The 20,087-nt window shown below is 51.1% G+C and overlaps 1 long non-coding RNA gene across 2 annotated transcripts; it reads right to left on the reverse strand.

Moving 5' to 3' along the window:
• Window positions 1–15,401: 15,401 nt before the first annotated feature.
• On the reverse strand, window positions 15,402–16,971 carry LOC137450809 (uncharacterized). 2 transcript variants are annotated; one of them, XR_010989654.1, is made up of 5 exons: window positions 16,862–16,971; window positions 16,655–16,785; window positions 16,289–16,530; window positions 15,909–16,177; window positions 15,402–15,628 (listed from the first exon to the last, which is right to left on the reverse strand). It is a non-coding gene; the product is annotated as an uncharacterized lncRNA (long non-coding RNA). The 2 variants fall into 2 exon arrangements; XR_010989653.1 differs by having other exon boundaries at window positions 16,655–16,971.
• Between the last annotated feature and the right edge of the window lie 3,116 nt (window positions 16,972–20,087).

Genomic DNA, 20,087 nt, shown 5'->3' on the forward strand with positions numbered 1-20,087 from the left:
TTCATTTCAGAGAGCCCCCAGTCCATTTCAATTCTGGCCAGCATTGCACCATTTGATCATTTCATTTCAGAGAGCCCCCATACCGTTTCAACTCTGGCCAGCATTGCACCATTTGATCATTTCATTTCAGAGAGCCCCCATACCGTTTCATTTCTGGCCAGCATTGCACCATTTCACCTCTTTTCATTTCAGAGAGCCCCCATACCGTTTCAATTCTGGCCAGCATTGCACCATTTGATCATTTCATTTCAGAGAGCCCCCATACCGTTTCAATTCTGGCCAGCATTGCACCATTTGATCATTTCATTTCAGAGAGCCCCCAATCCGTTTCAATTCTGGCCAGCATTGCACCATTTGATCATTTCATTTCAGAGAGCCCCCATACCGTTTCATTTCTGGCCAGCATTGCACCATTTGATCATTTCATTTCAGAGAGCCCCCATACCGTTTCATTTCTGGCCAGCATTGCACCATTTCACCTCTTTTCATTTCAGAGAGCCCCCAGTCCGTTTCATTTCAGGCCACCATTGCACCATTTGATCATTTCATTTCAGAGAGCCCCCAGTCCATTGCATTTCAGGCCAGCATTGCACCATTTGATCATTTCATTTCAGAGAGCCCCCATACCGTTTCATTTCTGGCCAGCATTGCACCATTTGATCATTTCATTTCAGAGAGCCCCCAGTCCATTTCAATTCTGGCCAGCATTGCACCATTTGATCATTTCATTTCAGAGAGCCCCCATACCGTTTCAATTCTGGCCAGCATTGCACCATTTGATCATTTCCTTTCAGAGAGCCCCCATACCGTTTCAATTCTGGCCACCATTGCACCATTTGACCTCTTTTCATTTCAGAGAGCCCCCATACCGTTTCAATTCTGGCCAGCATTGCACCATTTGATCATTTCATTTCAGAGAGCCCCCATACCGTTTCATTTCAGGCCAGCATTGCACCATTTGATCATTTCATTTCAGAGAGCCCCCATACCGTTTCATTTCAGGCCACCATTGCACCATTTGACCTCTTTTCATTTCAGAGAGCCCCCATACCGTTTCATTTCTGGCCAGCATTGCACCATTTGATCATTTCATTTCAGAGAGCCCCCATACCGTTTCATTTCAGGCCAGCATTGCACCATTTGATCATTTCATTTCAGAGAGCCCCCATACTGTTTCCTTTCAGGCCAGCATTGCACCATTTCACCTCTTTTCATTTCAGAGAGCCCCCATACCGTTTCAATTCTGGCCAGCATTGCACCATTTGATCATTTCATTTCAGAGAGCCCCCATACCGTTTCAATTCTGGCCAGCATTGCACCATTTCACCTCTTTTCATTTCAGAGAGCCCCCATACCGTTTCATTTCTGGCCAGCATTGCACCATTTGATCATTTCATTTCAGAGAGCCCCCATACCGTTTCATTTCAGGCCAGCATTGCACCATTTGATCATTTCATTTCAGAGAGCCCCCATACCGTTTCAATTCTGGCCAGCATTGCACCATTTGATCATTTCATTTCAGAGAGCCCCCAGTCCGTTTCATTTCTGGCCAGCATTGCACCATTTGATCATTTCATTTCAGAGAGCCCCCATACCGTTTCATTTCTGGCCAGCATTGCACCATTTCACCTCTTTTCATTTCAGAGAGCCCCCATACCGTTTCAATTCTGGCCAGCATTGCACCATTTGATCATTTCATTTCAGAGAGCCCCCATACCGTTTCAATTCTGGCCAGCATTGCACCATTTCACCTCTTTTCATTTCAGAGAGCCCCCATACCGTTTCATTTCTGGCCAGCATTGCACCATTTGATCATTTCATTTCAGAGAGCCCCCATACCGTTTCATTTCAGGCCAGCATTGCACCATTTGATCATTTCATTTCAGAGAGCCCCCATACTGTTTCCTTTCAGGCCAGCATTGCACCATTTCACCTCTTTTCATTTCAGAGAGCCCCCATACCGTTTCAATTCTGGCCAGCATTGCACCATTTGATCATTTCATTTCAGAGAGCCCCCATACCGTTTCAATTCTGGCCAGCATTGCACCATTTCACCTCTTTTCATTTCAGAGAGCCCCCATACCGTTTCATTTCTGGCCAGCATTGCACCATTTGATCATTTCATTTCAGAGAGCCCCCATACCGTTTCATTTCAGGCCAGCATTGCACCATTTGATCATTTCATTTCAGAGAGCCCCCATACCGTTTCAATTCTGGCCAGCATTGCACCATTTGATCATTTCATTTCAGAGAGCCCCCAGTCCGTTTCATTTCTGGCCAGCATTGCACCATTTGATCATTTCATTTCAGAGAGCCCCCATACCGTTTCATTTCTGGCCAGCATTGCACCATTTCACCTCTTTTCATTTCAGAGAGCCCCCATACCGTTTCATTTCTGGCCAGCAGTGCACCATTTCACCTCTTTTCATTTCAGAGAGCCCCCAATCCGTTTCAATTCTGGCCAGCATTGCACCATTTGATCATTTCATTTCAGAGAGCCCCCATACCGTTTCAACTCTGGCCAGCATTGCACCATTTGATCATTTCATTTCAGAGAGCCCCCATACCGTTTCATTTCTGGCCAGCATTGCACCATTTGATCATTTCATTTCAGAGAGCCCCCAGTCCATTGCATTTCAGGCCAGCATTGCACCATTTGATCATTTCATTTCAGAGAGCCCCCAGTCCATTTCCTTTCAGGCCAGCATTGCACCATTTCACCTCTTTTCATTTCAGAGAGCCCCCATACCGTTTCAATTCTGGCCAGCATTGCACCATTTGATCATTTCATTTCAGAGAGCCCCCAGTCCGTTTCATTTCAGGCCACCATTGCACCATTTCACCTCTTTTCATTTCAGAGAGCCCCCATACCGTTTCAATTCTGGCCAGCATTGCACCATTTGATCATTTCATTTCAGAGAGCCCCCAGTCCGTTTCATTTCAGGCCACCATTGCACCATTTCACCTCTTTTCATTTCAGAGAGCCCCCATACCGTTTCAATTCTGGCCAGCATTGCACCATTTGATCATTTCATTTCAGAGAGCCCCCAGTCCGTTTCATTTCTGGCCAGCAGTGCACCATTTCACCTCTTTTCATTTCAGAGAGCCCCCATACCGTTTCAATTCTGGCCAGCATTGCACCATTTCACCTCTTTTCATTTCAGAGAGCCCCCATACCGTTTCAATTCTGGCCAGCATTGCACCATTTGATCATTTCATTTCAGAGAGCCCCCAGTCCATTGCATTTCAGGCCAGCATTGCACCATTTGATCATTTCATTTCAGAGAGCCCCCAATCCGTTTCAATTCTGGCCAGCATTGCACCATTTGATCATTTCATTTCAGAGAGCCCCCATACCGTTTCAACTCTGGCCAGCATTGCACCATTTGATCATTTCATTTCAGAGAGCCCCCATACCGTTTCAATTCTGGCCAGCATTGCACCATTTGATCATTTCATTTCAGAGAGCCCCCAGTCCATTGCATTTCAGGCCAGCATTGCACCATTTGATCATTTCATTTCAGAGAGCCCCCAGTCCATTTCCTTTCAGGCCAGCATTGCACCATTTCACCTCTTTTCATTTCAGAGAGCCCCCATACCGTTTCAATTCTGGCCAGCATTGCACCATTTGATCATTTCATTTCAGAGAGCCCCCATACCGTTTCAATTCTGGCCAGCATTGCACCATTTGATCATTTCCTTTCAGAGAGCCCCCATACCGTTTCAATTCTGGCCAGCATTGCACCATTTGATCATTTCATTTCAGAGAGCCCCCAGTCCGTTTCATTTCAGGCCACCATTGCACCATTTCACCTCTTTTCATTTCAGAGAGCCCCCATACCGTTTCATTTCTGGCCAGCAGTGCACCATTTCACCTCTTTTCATTTCAGAGAGCCCCCAATCCGTTTCAATTCTGGCCAGCATTGCACCATTTGATCATTTCATTTCAGAGAGCCCCCATACCGTTTCATTTCAGGCCAGCATTGCACCATTTGATCATTTCATTTCAGAGAGCCCCCATACCGTTTCAATTCTGGCCAGCATTGCACCATTTGATCATTTCATTTCAGAGAGCCCCCAGTCCGTTTCATTTCAGGCCACCATTGCACCATTTCACCTCTTTTCATTTCAGAGAGCCCCCAGTCCGTTTCATTTCTGGCCAGCAGTGCACCATTTCACCTCTTTTCATTTCAGAGAGCCCCCATACCGTTTCAATTCTGGCCAGCATTGCACCATTTCACCTCTTTTCATTTCAGAGAGCCCCCATACCGTTTCAATTCTGGCCACCATTGCACCATTTGATCATTTCATTTCAGAGAGCCCCCAGTCCATTTCAATTCTGGCCAGCATTGCACCATTTGATCATTTCATTTCAGAGAGCCCCCATACCGTTTCAATTCTGGCCAGCATTGCACCATTTGATCATTTCATTTCAGAGAGCCCCCATACCGTTTCAACTCTGGCCAGCATTGCACCATTTGATCATTTCATTTCAGAGAGCCCCCATACCGTTTCAATTCTGGCCAGCATTGCACCATTTGATCATTTCATTTCAGAGAGCCCCCATACCGTTTCATTTCTGGCCAGCATTGCACCATTTCACCTCTTTTCATTTCAGAGAGCCCCCATACCGTTTCATTTCTGGCCAGCATTGCACCATTTGATCATTTCATTTCAGAGAGCCCCCATACCGTTTCATTTCTGGCCAGCATTGCACCATTTCACCTCTTTTCATTTCAGAGAGCCCCCATACCGTTTCAATTCTGGCCAGCATTGCACCATTTGATCATTTCATTTCAGAGAGCCCCCATACCGTTTCATTTCTGGCCAGCATTGCACCATTTCACCTCTTTTCATTTCAGAGAGCCCCCATACCGTTTCAATTCTGGCCAGCATTGCACCATTTGATCATTTCATTTCAGAGAGCCCCCATACCGTTTCATTTCTGGCCAGCATTGCACCATTTCACCTCTTTTCATTTCAGAGAGCCCCCAATCCGTTTCATTTCTGGCCAGCATTGCACCATTTCACCTCTTTTCATTTCAGAGAGCCCCCATACCGTTTCAATTCTGGCCAGCATTGCACCATTTGATCATTTCATTTCAGAGAGCCCCCAGTCCGTTTCATTTCTGGCCAGCATTGCACCATTTCACCTCTTTTCATTTCAGAGAGCCCCCAATCCGTTTCAATTCTGGCCAGCATTGCACCATTTGATCATTTCATTTCAGAGAGCCCCCAGTCCATTTCATTTCTGGCCAGCATTGCACCATTTCACCTCTTTTCATTTCAGAGAGCCCCCAGTCCGTTTCATTTCTGGCCAGCATTGCACCATTTCACCTCTTTTCATTTCAGAGAGCCCCCATACCGTTTCAATTCTGGCCAGCATTGCACCATTTGATCATTTCATTTCAGAGAGCCCCCAGTCCGTTTCATTTCTGGCCAGCATTGCACCATTTCACCTCTTTTCATTTCAGAGAGCCCCCAATCCGTTTCAATTCTGGCCAGCATTGCACCATTTGATCATTTCATTTCAGAGAGCCCCCATACCGTTTCATTTCTGGCCAGCATTGCACCATTTCACCTCTTTTCATTTCAGAGAGCCCCCATACCGTTTCAATTCTGGCCAGCATTGCACCATTTGATCATTTCATTTCAGAGAGCCCCCATACCGTTTCATTTCTGGCCAGCATTGCACCATTTCACCTCTTTTCATTTCAGAGAGCCCCCAATCCGTTTCAATTCTGGCCAGCATTGCACCATTTGATCATTTCATTTCAGAGAGCCCCCATACCGTTTCATTTCTGGCCAGCAGTGCACCATTTCACCTCTTTTCATTTCAGAGAGCCCCCAGTCCGTTTCATTTCTGGCCAGCAGTGCACCATTTCACCTCTTTTCATTTCAGAGAGCCCCCATACCGTTTCAATTCTGGCCAGCATTGCACCATTTCACCTCTTTTCATTTCAGAGAGCCCCCATACCGTTTCAATTCTGGCCACCATTGCACCATTTGATCATTTCATTTCAGAGAGCCCCCAGTCCATTTCAATTCTGGCCAGCATTGCACCATTTGATCATTTCATTTCAGAGAGCCCCCATACCGTTTCAATTCTGGCCAGCATTGCACCATTTGATCATTTCATTTCAGAGAGCCCCCATACCGTTTCAACTCTGGCCAGCATTGCACCATTTGATCATTTCATTTCAGAGAGCCCCCATACCGTTTCATTTCTGGCCAGCATTGCACCATTTCACCTCTTTTCATTTCAGAGAGCCCCCATACCGTTTCAATTCTGGCCAGCATTGCACCATTTGATCATTTCATTTCAGAGAGCCCCCATACCGTTTCATTTCTGGCCAGCATTGCACCATTTGATCATTTCATTTCAGAGAGCCCCCATACCGTTTCAATTCTGGCCAGCATTGCACCATTTGATCATTTCATTTCAGAGAGCCCCCATACCGTTTCATTTCTGGCCAGCATTGCACCATTTGATCATTTCATTTCAGAGAGCCCCCATACCATTTCATTTCTGGCCAGCATTGCACCATTTCACCTCTTTTCATTTCAGAGAGCCCCCAGTCCGTTTCATTTCAGGCCACCATTGCACCATTTGATCATTTCATTTCAGAGAGCCCCCATACTGTTTCCTTTCAGGCCAGCATTGCACCATTTGATCATTTCATTTCAGAGAGCCCCCAGTCCATTGCATTTCAGGCCAGCATTGCACCATTTGATCATTTCATTTCAGAGAGCCCCCATACCGTTTCATTTCTGGCCAGCATTGCACCATTTGATCATTTCATTTCAGAGAGCCCCCATACCGTTTCATTTCTGGCCAGCATTGCACCATTTGATCATTTCATTTCAGAGAGCCCCCATACCATTTCATTTCTGGCCAGCATTGCACCATTTCACCTCTTTTCATTTCAGAGAGCCCCCAGTCCGTTTCATTTCAGGCCACCATTGCACCATTTGATCATTTCATTTCAGAGAGCCCCCAGTCCATTTCATTTCAGGCCAGCATTGCACCATTTGATCATTTCATTTCAGAGAGCCCCCATACCGTTTCAATTCTGGCCAGCATTGCACCATTTGATCATTTCATTTCAGAGAGCCCCCATACCGTTTCATTTCTGGCCAGCATTCCACCATTTGATCATTTCATTTCAGAGAGCCCCCATACCGTTTCATTTCTGGCCAGCATTGCACCATTTGATCATTTCATTTCAGAGAGCCCCCAGTCCATTGCATTTCAGGCCAGCATTGCACCATTTGATCATTTCATTTCAGAGAGCCCCCAATCCGTTTCAATTCTGGCCAGCATTGCACCATTTGATCATTTCATTTCAGAGAGCCCCCATACCGTTTCAATTCTGGCCAGCATTGCACCATTTGATCATTTCATTTCAGAGAGCCCCCAGTCCATTGCATTTCAGGCCAGCATTGCACCATTTGATCATTTCATTTCAGAGAGCCCCCAGTCCATTTCCTTTCAGGCCAGCATTGCACCATTTCACCTCTTTTCATTTCAGAGAGCCCCCATACCGTTTCAATTCTGGCCAGCATTGCACCATTTGATCATTTCATTTCAGAGAGCCCCCATACCGTTTCATTTCTGGCCAGCATTGCACCATTTGATCATTTCCTTTCAGAGAGCCCCCATACCGTTTCATTTCTGGCCAGCATTGCACCATTTGATCATTTCCTTTCAGAGAGCCCCCATACCGTTTCATTTCAGGCCACCATTGCACCATTTGATCATTTCATTTCAGAGAGCCCCCATACCGTTTCATTTCTGGCCAGCATTGCACCATTTGATCATTTCATTTCAGAGAGCCCCCATACCGTTTCATTTCTGGCCAGCATTGCACCATTTGATCATTTCATTTCAGAGAGCCCCCATACTGTTTCCTTTCAGGCCAGCATTGCACCATTTCACCTCTTTTCATTTCAGAGAGCCCCCATACCGTTTCAATTCTGGCCAGCATTGCACCATTTGATCATTTCATTTCAGAGAGCCCCCATACCGTTTCATTTCAGGCCAGCATTGCACCATTTGATCATTTCATTTCAGAGAGCCCCCATACCGTTTCATTTCAGGCCACCATTGCACCATTTGACCTCTTTTCATTTCAGAGAGCCCCCATACCGTTTCATTTCTGGCCAGCATTGCACCATTTGATCATTTCATTTCAGAGAGCCCCCATACCGTTTCATTTCAGGCCAGCATTGCACCATTTGATCATTTCATTTCAGAGAGCCCCCATACTGTTTCCTTTCAGGCCAGCATTGCACCATTTCACCTCTTTTCATTTCAGAGAGCCCCCAATCCGTTTCAATTCTGGCCAGCATTGCACCATTTGATCATTTCATTTCAGAGAGCCCCCATACCGTTTCAATTCTGGCCAGCATTGCACCATTTCACCTCTTTTCATTTCAGAGAGCCCCCATACCGTTTCATTTCTGGCCAGCATTGCACCATTTGATCATTTCATTTCAGAGAGCCCCCATACCGTTTCATTTCAGGCCAGCATTGCACCATTTGATCATTTCATTTCAGAGAGCCCCCATACCGTTTCAATTCTGGCCAGCATTGCACCATTTGATCATTTCATTTCAGAGAGCCCCCAGTCCGTTTCATTTCTGGCCAGCATTGCACCATTTGATCATTTCATTTCAGAGAGCCCCCATACCGTTTCATTTCTGGCCAGCATTGCACCATTTCACCTCTTTTCATTTCAGAGAGCCCCCATACCGTTTCATTTCTGGCCAGCAGTGCACCATTTCACCTCTTTTCATTTCAGAGAGCCCCCAATCCGTTTCAATTCTGGCCAGCATTGCACCATTTGATCATTTCATTTCAGAGAGCCCCCATACCGTTTCAACTCTGGCCAGCATTGCACCATTTGATCATTTCATTTCAGAGAGCCCCCATACCGTTTCATTTCTGGCCAGCATTGCACCATTTCACCTCTTTTCATTTCAGAGAGCCCCCATACCGTTTCAATTCTGGCCACCATTGCACCATTTGATCATTTCATTTCAGAGAGCCCCCATACCGTTTCATTTCAGGCCAGCATTGCACCATTTGATCATTTCATTTCAGAGAGCCCCCAGTCCGTTTCATTTCAGGCCACCATTGCACCATTTCACCTCTTTTCATTTCAGAGAGCCCCCATACCGTTTCATTTCAGGCCACCATTGCACCATTTCACCTCTTTTCATTTCAGAGAGCCCCCATACCGTTTCATTTCTGGCCAGCAGTGCACCATTTCACCTCTTTTCATTTCAGAGAGCCCCCATACCGTTTCATTTCTGGCCAGCAGTGCACCATTTCACCTCTTTTCATTTCAGAGAGCCCCCAGTCCGTTTCATTTCAGGCCACCATTGCACCATTTCACCTCTTTTCATTTCAGAGAGCCCCCAGTCCGTTTCATTTCTGGCCAGCAGTGCACCATTTCACCTCTTTTCATTTCAGAGAGCCCCCATACCGTTTCAATTCTGGCCAGCATTGCACCATTTCACCTCTTTTCATTTCAGAGAGCCCCCATACCGTTTCATTTCTGGCCACCATTGCACCATTTCACCTCTTTTCCTTTCAGAGAGCCCCCATACCGTTTCATTTCAGGCCAGCATTGCACCATTTGATCATTTCATTTCACAGAGCCCCCAGTCCATTTCATTTCAGGCCAGCATTGCACCATTTGATCATTTCATTTCAGAGAGCCCCCAGTCCGTTTCATTTCAGGCCACCATTGCACCATTTGACCTCTTTTCATTTCAGAGAGCCCCCAATCCGTTTCATTTCTGGCCAGCATTGCACCATTTGATCATTTCATTTCAGAGAGCCCCCATACCGTTTCATTTCAGGTCAGCATTGCACCATTTCACCTCTTTTCATTTCAGAGATCCCCCATACCGTTTCATTTCTGGCCAGCATTGCACCATTTGATCATTTCCTTTCAGAGAGCCCCCATACCGTTTCATTTCAGGCCAGCATTGCACCATTTGATCATTTCATTTCAGAGAGCCCCCAGTCCATTTCATTTCAGGCCTGCATTGCACCATTTGATCATTTCATTTCAGAGAGCCCCCATACCGTTTCATTTCTGGCCAGCATTGCACCATTTCACCTCTTTTCATTTCAGAGAGCCCCCATACCGTTTCAATTCTGGCCAGCATTGCACCATTTCACCTCTTTTCATTTCAGAGAGCCCCCATACCGTTTCATTTCAGGCCAGCATTGCACCATTTGATCATTTCATTTCAGAGAGCCCCCAGTCCATTTCATTTCAGGCCAGCATTGCACCATTTGATCATTTCATTTCAGAGAGCCCCCAGTCCATTTCAATTCTGGCCAGCATTGCACCATTTGATCATTTCATTTCAGAGAGCCCCCAGTCCATTTCATTTCAGGCCAGCATTGCACCATTTGATCATTTCATTTCAGAGAGCCCCCAGTCCATTTCATTTCAGGCCAGCATTGCACCATTTGATCATTTCATTTCAGAGAGCCCCCATACTGTTTCCTTTCAGGCCACCATTGCACCATTTGATCATTTCATTTCAGAGAGCCCCCATACCGTTTCATTTCTGGCCAGCATTGCACCATTTGATCATTTCATTTCAGAGAGCCCCCAGTCCATTTCAATTCTGGCCAGCATTGCACCATTTGATCATTTCATTTCAGAGAGCCCCCAGTCCATTTCATTTCAGGCCAGCATTGCACCATTTGATCATTTCATTTCAGAGAGCCCCCATACTGTTTCCTTTCAGGCCAGCATTGCACCATTTGATCATTTCATTTCAGAGAGCCCCCATACCGTTTCAATTCTGGCCAGCATTGCACCATTTGATCATTTCATTTCAGAGAGCCCCCATACCGTTTCATTTCTGGCCAGCATTGCACCATTTCACCTCTTTTCATTTCAGAGAGCCCCCATACCGTTTCATTTCTGGCCAGCATTGCACCATTTCACCTCTTTTCATTTCAGAGAGCCCCCATACCGTCTCATTTCAGGCCAGCATTGCACCATTTGATCATTTCATTTCAGAGAGCCCCCATACCGTTTCATTTCTGGCCAGCATTGCACCATTTGATCATTTCATTTCAGAGAGCCCCCATACCGTTTCATTTCTGGCCAGCATTGCACCATTTGATCATTTCATTTCAGAGAGCCCCCAATCCGTTTCAATTCTGGCCAGCATTGCACCATTTGATCATTTCATTTCAGAGAGCCCCCAGTCCATTTCATTTCAGGCCAGCATTGCACCATTTGATCATTTCATTTCAGAGAGCCCCCATACCGTTTCATTTCAGGCCACCATTGCACCATTTCACCTCTTTTCATTTCAGAGATCCCCCATACCGTTTCATTTCAGGCCAGCATTGCACCATTTGATCATTTCCTTTCAGAGAGCCCCCATACCGTTTCATTTCAGGCCAGCATTGCACCATTTGATCATTTCATTTCAGAGAGCCCCCAGTCCATTTCATTTCAGGCCTGCATTGCACCATTTGATCATTTCATTTCAGAGAGCCCCCATACCGTTTCATTTCTGGCCAGCATTGCACCATTTCACCTCTTTTCATTTCAGAGAGCCCCCATACCGTTTCATTTCTGGCCAGCATTGCACCATTTCACCTCTTTTCATTTCAGAGAGCCCCCATACCGTTTCATTTCAGGCCAGCATTGCACCATTTGATCATTTCATTTCAGAGAGCCCCCAGTCCATTTCATTTCAGGCCAGCATTGCACCATTTGATCATTTCATTTCAGAGAGCCCCCAGTCCATTTCAATTCTGGCCAGCATTGCACCATTTGATCATTTCATTTCAGAGAGCCCCCATACCGTTTCATTTCTGGCCAGCATTGCACCATTTGATCATTTCATTTCAGAGAGCCCCAATACTGTTTCCTTTCAGGCCAGCATTGCACCATTTGATCATTTCATTTCAGAGAGCCCCCAGTCCATTTCATTTCAGGCCAGCATTGCACCATTTGATCATTTCATTTCAGAGAGCCCCCAGTCCATTTCATTTCAGGCCAGCATTGCACCATTTGATCATTTCATTTCAGAGAGCCCCCATACCGTTTCAATTCTGGCCAGCATTGCACCATTTGATCATTTCATTTCAGAGAGCCCCCAGTCCATTTCAATTCTGGCCAGCATTGCACCATTTGATCATTTCATTTCAGAGAGCCCCCAGTCCATTTCATTTCAGGCCAGCATTGCACCATTTGATCATTTCATTTCAGAGAGCCCCCAGTCCATTTCATTTCTGGCCAGCATTGCACCATTTTATCATTTCATTTCAGAGAACCCCCTCTCCGTTTTGTTTCTGGCCAGCAGTGCACCATTTGATCATTTCATTTCAGAGAGCCCCCATACCGTTTCATTTCTGGCCAGCATTGCACCATTTGATCATTTCATTTCAGAGAACCCCCAGTCCATTGAAATTCTGGCCAGCATTGCACCATTTGATCATTTCATTTCAGAGAGCCCCCATACCGTTTCATTTCAGGCCAGCATTGCACCATTTGATCATTTTATTTCAGAGAGCCCCCATACCATTTCATTTCAGGCCAGCATTGCACCATTTGATCATTTCATTTCAGAGAGCCCCCATACCGTTTCATTTCAGGCCAGCATTGCACCATTTGATCATTTCATTTCACAGAGCCCCCAGTCCATTTCAATTCTGGCCAGCATTGCACCATTTGATCATTTCATTTCAGAGAGCCCCCAGTCCATTTCAATTCTGGCCAGCATTGCACCATTTGATCATTTCATTTCAGGCCAGCATTGCACCATTTGATCATTTCATTTCACAGAGCCCCCAGTCCATTTCATTTCAGGCCAGCATGGCACCATTTGATCATTTCATTTCAGAGAGCCCCCACTCCGTTCCATTTCTGGCCAGCATTGCACCATTTGATCATTTCATTTCAGAGAGCCCCCAGTCCATTTCAATTCTGGCCAGCATTGCACCATTTGATCATTTCATTTCAGAGAGCCCCCATACCGTTTTATTTCAGGCCAGCATTGCACCATTTGATCATTTCATTTCAGAGAGCCCCCAGTCCATTTCAATTCTGGCCAGCATTGCACCATTTGATCATTTCATTTCAGAGAGCCCCCACTCCGTTTCATTTCTGGCCAGCATTACACCATTTCACCTGGTCTCATTTCAGAGAGCCCCCAGTCCATTTCATTTCTGTCCAGCATTGCACCATTTGATCATTTCATTTCTGAGAGCCCCACTCCGTTTCATTTCAGGCCAGCATTGCACCATTTCACCTGGTCTCATTTCAGAGAGCCCCCATACCGTTTCATTTCAGGCCAGCATTGCACCATTTGATCATTTCATTTCAGAGAGGCCCCATACCGTTTCATTTCAGGCCAGCATTGCACCATTTGATCATTTCATTTCAGAGAGCCCCACTCCGTTTCATTTCTGGCCAGCATTGCACCATTTCACCTGGTCTCATTTCAGAGAGCCCCCATACCGTTTCATTTCAGGCCAGCATTGCACCATTTGATCATTTCATTTCAGAGAGCCCCCAGTCCATTTCATTTCTGGCCAGCATTGCACCATTTCACCTGGTCTCATTTCAGAGAGCCCCTACACCGTTTCATTTCAGGCCAGCATTGCACCATTTCACCTGGTCTCATTTCAGAGAGCCCCCACACCATTTCAATTCTGGCCAGCATTGCACCATTTGATCATTTCATTTCAGAGAGCCCCCAGTCCATTTCATTTCAGGCCAGCATTGCACCATTTCACCTGGTCTCATTTCAGAGAGCCCCCATCCTGTTTCATTTCAGGCCAGCATTGCACCATTTCACCTGGTCTCATTTCAGAGAGCCCCACACCAGTTCATTTCAGGCCAGCATTGCACCATTTCACCTGGTCTCATTTCAGAGAGCCCCCACATCGTTTCATTTCAGGCCAGCATTGCACCATTTCACCTCTTGTCATTTCAGAGGGCCCCCACACCACTTCATTTCAGGCCAGCACTGCAACATTTCACCTCTTGTCAGTCCAGAGAGCCCCCACAACCAGTTCATTTCAGGCCAGCATTGCTCCATTTCATCTGGTCTCATTTCAGAGAGCCCCACACCACTTCATTTCAGGCCAGCATTGCACCATTTCACCTGGTCTGATTTCGGAGAGCCCCACACCATTTCATTTCAGGCCAGCATTGCAACGTTTCGTCTTTTCGTTTCAGAGAGCCCCGCGTCGTTTCGTCATCAGAAAATCCTGCTAAAAATACCTGCTTTTTCTGTGGATAGTCAAGAGTATTACCAATTGCTCCATAAGAAGCTTTGCAATTGCCCCCGTTGGATCTGTCCTGTTAAATACCAAGGCTTCCGTAATGTAAAAACTAATTCCAAATACGGTAACGCACGGCTTGAAAACATCTATGAAATGTGTAACGATTGCTCAGGAACGGGGGGTCTTCCTTTGTGCCGCGAGGGTCGTCGCTTTGCTTTGGGCTTTTTTACGTCATCTGGGATTTTTTGGCTCCTTAGTTTACATGCCGATAGGAACCGTTTTCCCCCCTCGCCCGCCGATTGCGCAACACATACCCTACGACTGAAAACCGACTGAAAAAATAAAACAACTGTTTACATCGACAGGAAAGAATGGGATCGATTGCTAAGTAGATACTTCGCAGCCGCCGAGCCGCGCCGAGCCGAGCCGCCGAGCCGAGCCGCGCCGAGCCGAGCCGCCGAGCCGAGCCGCGCCGCGCCGAGCCGCGCCGAGCCGAGCCGCGCCGAGCCGAGCCGCGCCGAGCCGAGCCGCGCCGAGCCGAGCCGCGCCGAGCCGAGCCGCCGAGCCGCCGAGCCGAGCCGCCGAGCCGAGCCGAGCCGCCGAGCCGAGCCGAGCCGAGCCGCCGAGCCGCGCCGAGCCGCCGAGCCGAGCCGCCGAGCCGAGCCGCGCCGAGCCGCCGAGCCGAGCCGCCGAGCCGAGCCGCCGAGCCGAGCCGCCGAGCCGAGCCGAGCCGCGCCGCCGAGCCGAGCCGAGCCGAGCCGCCGAGCCGAGCCGAGCCGCGCCGCCGAGCCGAGCCGAGCCGCGCCGCCGAGCCGAGCCGAGCCGCGCCGCCGAGCCGAGCCGCCGAGCCGAGCCGAGCCGCGCCGCCGAGCCGAGCCGAGCCGCGCCGCCGAGCCGAGCCGAGCCGCGCCGCCGAGCCGAGCCGAGCCGCGCCGCCGAGCCGCCCTTTTAGGGGAAGAAAACCCTCTCGTTTGCCTGAGAGCGCCGAGGCGACTCGCCCCGAGACTATAAATCCAACTACAATCCTCTCCTCTCTATAGAGATATTCAGGAATGGTATTCATTGCGACGGTAAAGAGGCTCTGAAGTTACCCCCCCCACACCGGATCTCCTCTCTGAGATGCAAGTGATGCCGGAACGGAAAAGCGATTTGCGCGTAGAGCAAAGCCAATTTTGGCAACGTACCTACCAAAGGGGAATCGATTGAAAGCGGCGGACTTACGCTGAGCGGTCGGGGGGGCGTCTCTTGCCGCCGCGCGTGGGAAGCGCCCCGCCGGCCTCCGCTCGGCAGGTTTTCCGTTCCGAGAAAAACCAACCCAACGCCGAAACCGGTGAGTGTTCAAAAACCCTACAACGCAAAGGAAAATCCGTGAGCTGTTGTGTACTAGAGATACGCACTGTAAGTTTACGTCTTTCAGAACCCCATGCAGCGCGTTTCAAAGCCTCTTTTCAGACAAATTAATACCAGACTGCTGCGCCTAGTTAAACAGCAGAGCTATGAAGTTGCAAGAGAGGGGTGTCAGGGTTAGCTGGCCTCTTAGGGATTTTAATCTCCTCCGAGAACGTGCAAGCGTTTCAAACGAGCTGCTACGTAAGAACCCCCGAGAGCGGCAGAGGCTGGCGCTTACCTGGAAGGGAGCCCGAGGAAACCGGGAAGAATCTGAGCGAGGAGCTGAGCCCCGCCAAGCCCCCAACGTGCCGGTTCCTTCTGCCTCGCCTCGGGGAGCCCCGCGCCGGTTCCGTCCGGTTCCGTTCGCCTCGGTTCGCCTCTCCTCGTCTCGGGGGGCCCCGCGGGTGAGCTGCCGCGGGGAGTTTGAGTCGCCGCCGGCTGAGGCGAGGAAAAATCTTTTCCTTCGCTGAAAGCGCTATGCCGACTCACCCTAAAACTGAAACTTTCCTGTTTACATGGATAGTAAAGAATAGGGTCAATTGCTATATGAAAACCTTTGCAGTCTCCCCCATTGGAATGCTTAGTGGAACCCCCTGGTTCCACCCCGAGGGCTCTTACCTGTGGCAGCGATTTGCCTTTCTCCCTTGTGGGACGCCCCCTTAGGGCTTACACGTTACCCCTTTCCCTTGCCAGCAGTCCTTTTCCTGCCTGAAGGCTCTTGTCTCTTCCTGGGGTGATCTGACTGAGTTAAAAGAGCTCTGCCTGAGAAGCCTCTAAGGGGGCGCCCGGAGAGGTCCTGCGCCTCGGCGGGCCCCGCGGCCCGACGGAGAGGGGTCCCGCCGCGGTCCTCGGAAACCGATCTGGGGGAAAAGACGAACGCCACGGCTCGGGTAACTGCCGGAGTTCTATAGGGCTCGCTACAGCCCTGGACGGCTGTGGGATCTCTCCTAAAGGTCTTGGAGCCGAGCGGTTTCACAAACTCACCTTACTTCTGTGAAAGAGGAGGTTGGACTATTTCCCAGAAGTCTGCTGCACGTTTTCCTGGTTTCTGCAGATAGTTTTCCTCCTTTTCTTACCAGCGACTTATGTGAAGTCTTAGGGCTTTTAATCCCCTCCTAGAACATTCAGGCGTATCGAACCTTCAGAGCACCTACACGGGAACCGCGGACAGCGACAGAGGCTGGCACTAACCTGGTGCGGAGCTCAGCCGGACGAAGGGAACCCACGGAAGCTAAAGGAAGACGAGCTGAGAGCAGACCTCGGCGGAGCCGGCTGGCGCCCGGGGGAGCCGAGCCCCGGCACGCCTGGTGAGAGGCAGCCCGGCTGGGCGGAGCCGCCGTCTGTTCGGGGGAAGGAAATCCTCCGGCTTCACAGAGAGCCGAGCCGACTCGCCCTAAGACTGCCAATCTCTCCTGTTCATATAGGTAGTCAGGACTGGCACTAAGTGCCAGGTAACAAGGCTCTGAACTCACCCCCGCTGCGTCTCTTCCGTTACACACAAAGGCTGCTAGCAGGTAGAAGCCGATTGCAAGCAGAGCAAAGCAGTTTGAAAACAGAACTACGAAATGGGTCTCAAGGAATTAAAGAGGGGGAACCCTCCTCAGTGTGTGTTGGGGGGGGGGAATCCTTTGTTTCTTTTGCCTTTATTCTTTGTCCTGAGGTTTCTTTGGGTTTTGGTCTCTTTAATTTGAATGGAAGTAACCTCTGAGGAGAGCCCAGCGAAGCCTCCCCCCACACACAGGGGTGAGAATCCCCTACCTGGTCAGTGCTGGCCCCGCTCTTAAGGGGCCTGCTAGCATCTAAGGTGGATCTGGGGGTATCAAAGGGGAATTCGGGCACACAGAGAGGTATATGGGGAGGCTCTGGAGGGGCTCCAAAAGGACCTTTCAGTTGGATCCAACTGAGGCCACCGCCACCAAGCCACGCCCCCCAAACTGAGGCCGCCGCCAAGCCAGCCCCCCCCCCCCACCCAAACACATAGGCCGCCGGCAAGACAAGCAACCCCCCCACCCCCCCCCCCAGCAACAGAAGCTGCCGCCAAGCCAGCCAAACCCCCACCCCAGCAACAGAAGCTGCCGCCGCCAAGCCGGCCACCCCCCAACCCCCCCCAAACCACAGAGGGCGCCACCACCAAGCCAGCCACCCCCAACCCCCACCCAATAACAGAGGCCGCCGCCAAACCAGCCACGCATCCCACCCACCCCAGTCACAACAGAGGCCGCCGCCACCAAGCCAGTCCCCCCCCTCCCAACACAGGCCACCGCCGCCAAGCCAGCCCCCCCCCCCAACCACAGAGGCCACCGCCGCCAAGCCAGCCCCCCCCCCCAACCACAGAGGCCACCGCCGCCAAGCCAGCCCCCCCCCACGGCCCACCCAGTAACAGAGGCCGCTGCCAAAAAGCCAGCCACCCCACACACACCCAAAAACATGGGCTGCCGCCAAATCAGCCACCACCCCTATCCCCCACCCAACAACAGAGGCCGCTGCCAAGGCAGCCACGCATCCCACTCCCCGCCCAACAGAGGCCGCTGCTGCCAAGCCAGGCAAACCCCCAACCAACAAAAAATGCTGCTGCCGCCAGGCAGCCAGCCCACCACCCCGTAACAGAGGCCGCTGCTGCCAAGCCAGCCACCCCCCCCACCCACCCAACACCAACAGAGGCCACCGCCAAAAAGCCAGCCACCACCCCCAACCACATAGGCCGCCGCCACCAAGACAGCCACCCCCCCACTCCCCCACCCAATAACAGAGGCTGCCGCCAAACCAGCCACGCATCCCACCCCTCCCACCCAATAACAGAGGCCACCACCGCCAAGCCAGCCACCCCCCCACTCCACCACCCAATAACAGGGGCCGCCGCCAAGCCAAGCCAGCCCCCACCCCACGGCCCACCCAGTAACAGAGGCCACTGCCAAAAAGCCAGCCACCCCCCTACCCACCCACAACCAACAGAGGCCACCGCCAAAAAGCCAGCCACCCCCCCCAACCAACCACAGAGGCTGCTGCCGCCACGCCAGCCAAACCCCCCCCACCCCAGCAACAGAAGCTGCCACTGCCGCACCAGCCACCCCTCAACCCCCCCAAACCACAGAGGGCACCGCCACCACGCCAGCCAGCCCCCCAACCCCCACCCAATAACAGATGCTGACACCAAACCAGCCACGCATCCCACCCACCCCAGTCACAACAGAGGCCGCCACCGCGCCAGCCACAGCCCCCCCCACCCAGCCACATAGGCCGCCGCCAAGACAAGCAACCACCCCATACCCCCCAGCAACAGAAGCTGCCGCCAAGCCAGCGACGCATCCCACCCCAGCAACAGAAGCTGCCGCCACCAAGCCGGCCATCCCCTAACCCCCCCAAAAAACAGAGGCCGCTGCCACCAAGCCAGCAAATTGCCCCACACCCCCCAGCAACAGAAGCTGCCGCCGCCAAGCCGGCCATCCACTAACCCCCCCAAAAACCAGAGGGCGCCACCACCACGCCAGCCACCCCCCCAACCCCCACCCAATAACAGAGGCCGCCGCCAAACCAGCCACGCATCCCACCCACCCCAGTCACAGAGGCCGCCGCCACCAAGCCAGTCCCCCCACACCCAACACAGGCCACCACCGCCAAGCCAGCCCCCCCCCAACCACAAAGGCCACAGCCACCAAGCCAAGCCAGCACCCCCCCACGGCCCACCCAGTAACAGAGGCCGCCGCCAAAAAGCCAGCCACCCCACACACACCCAAAAACATGGGCTGCCACCAAACCAGCCAACACCCCTACCCCGTACCCAACAACAGAGGCCGCTGCCAAGGCAGCCACGCATCCCACCCCCCACCCAACAGAGGCCGCGGCTGCCAAGCCAGCCAAACCCCCAACCAACAACAGACACTGCTGCCGCCGCCAAGGCAGCCGGCCCACCACCCCATAACAGAGGCCGTCGCTGCAAAGCCAGCCACCCCCCCCACCCACCCAACACCAACAGAGGCTGCCGCCAAAAAGCCAGCCACCCCCCCCAACCACAGAGGACGCTGCCGCCAAGCCAGCAAATCCCCTCATGCCCCCCAGCAACAGAAGCTGCCGCCAAGCCAGCCAACACCCCCACCCCAGCAACAGAAGCGGACGCTGCCAAGCCAGGCAGCCCCCAAGCCCCCCAAAACACAGAGGCCGCCGCCACCAAGTCAGCCACAGCCCCCCCACCCAACCACATAGGCCGCCGCCGCCAAGACAGACACCCCCCCACTCCCCCACACCCCCCACCCAATAACAGGGGCCGCCGCCAAGCCAAACCAGCCCCCCCCCACGGCCCACCCAGTAACAGAGGCCACTGCCAAAAAGCCAGCCACCCCCCTACCCACCCACAACCAACAGAGGCCGCCGCCAAAAAGCCAGCCACCCCCCCAACCAACCACATAGGCCGCTGCCGCCA

Source organism: Melanerpes formicivorus, unplaced genomic scaffold (genome assembly GCF_026170545.1).
Source record: "Melanerpes formicivorus ecotype bairdi unplaced genomic scaffold, bMelFor1.0.p_v2 SCAF_38, whole genome shotgun sequence".
In the NCBI taxonomy this organism is placed as follows: domain Eukaryota; kingdom Metazoa; phylum Chordata; class Aves; order Piciformes; family Picidae; genus Melanerpes; species Melanerpes formicivorus.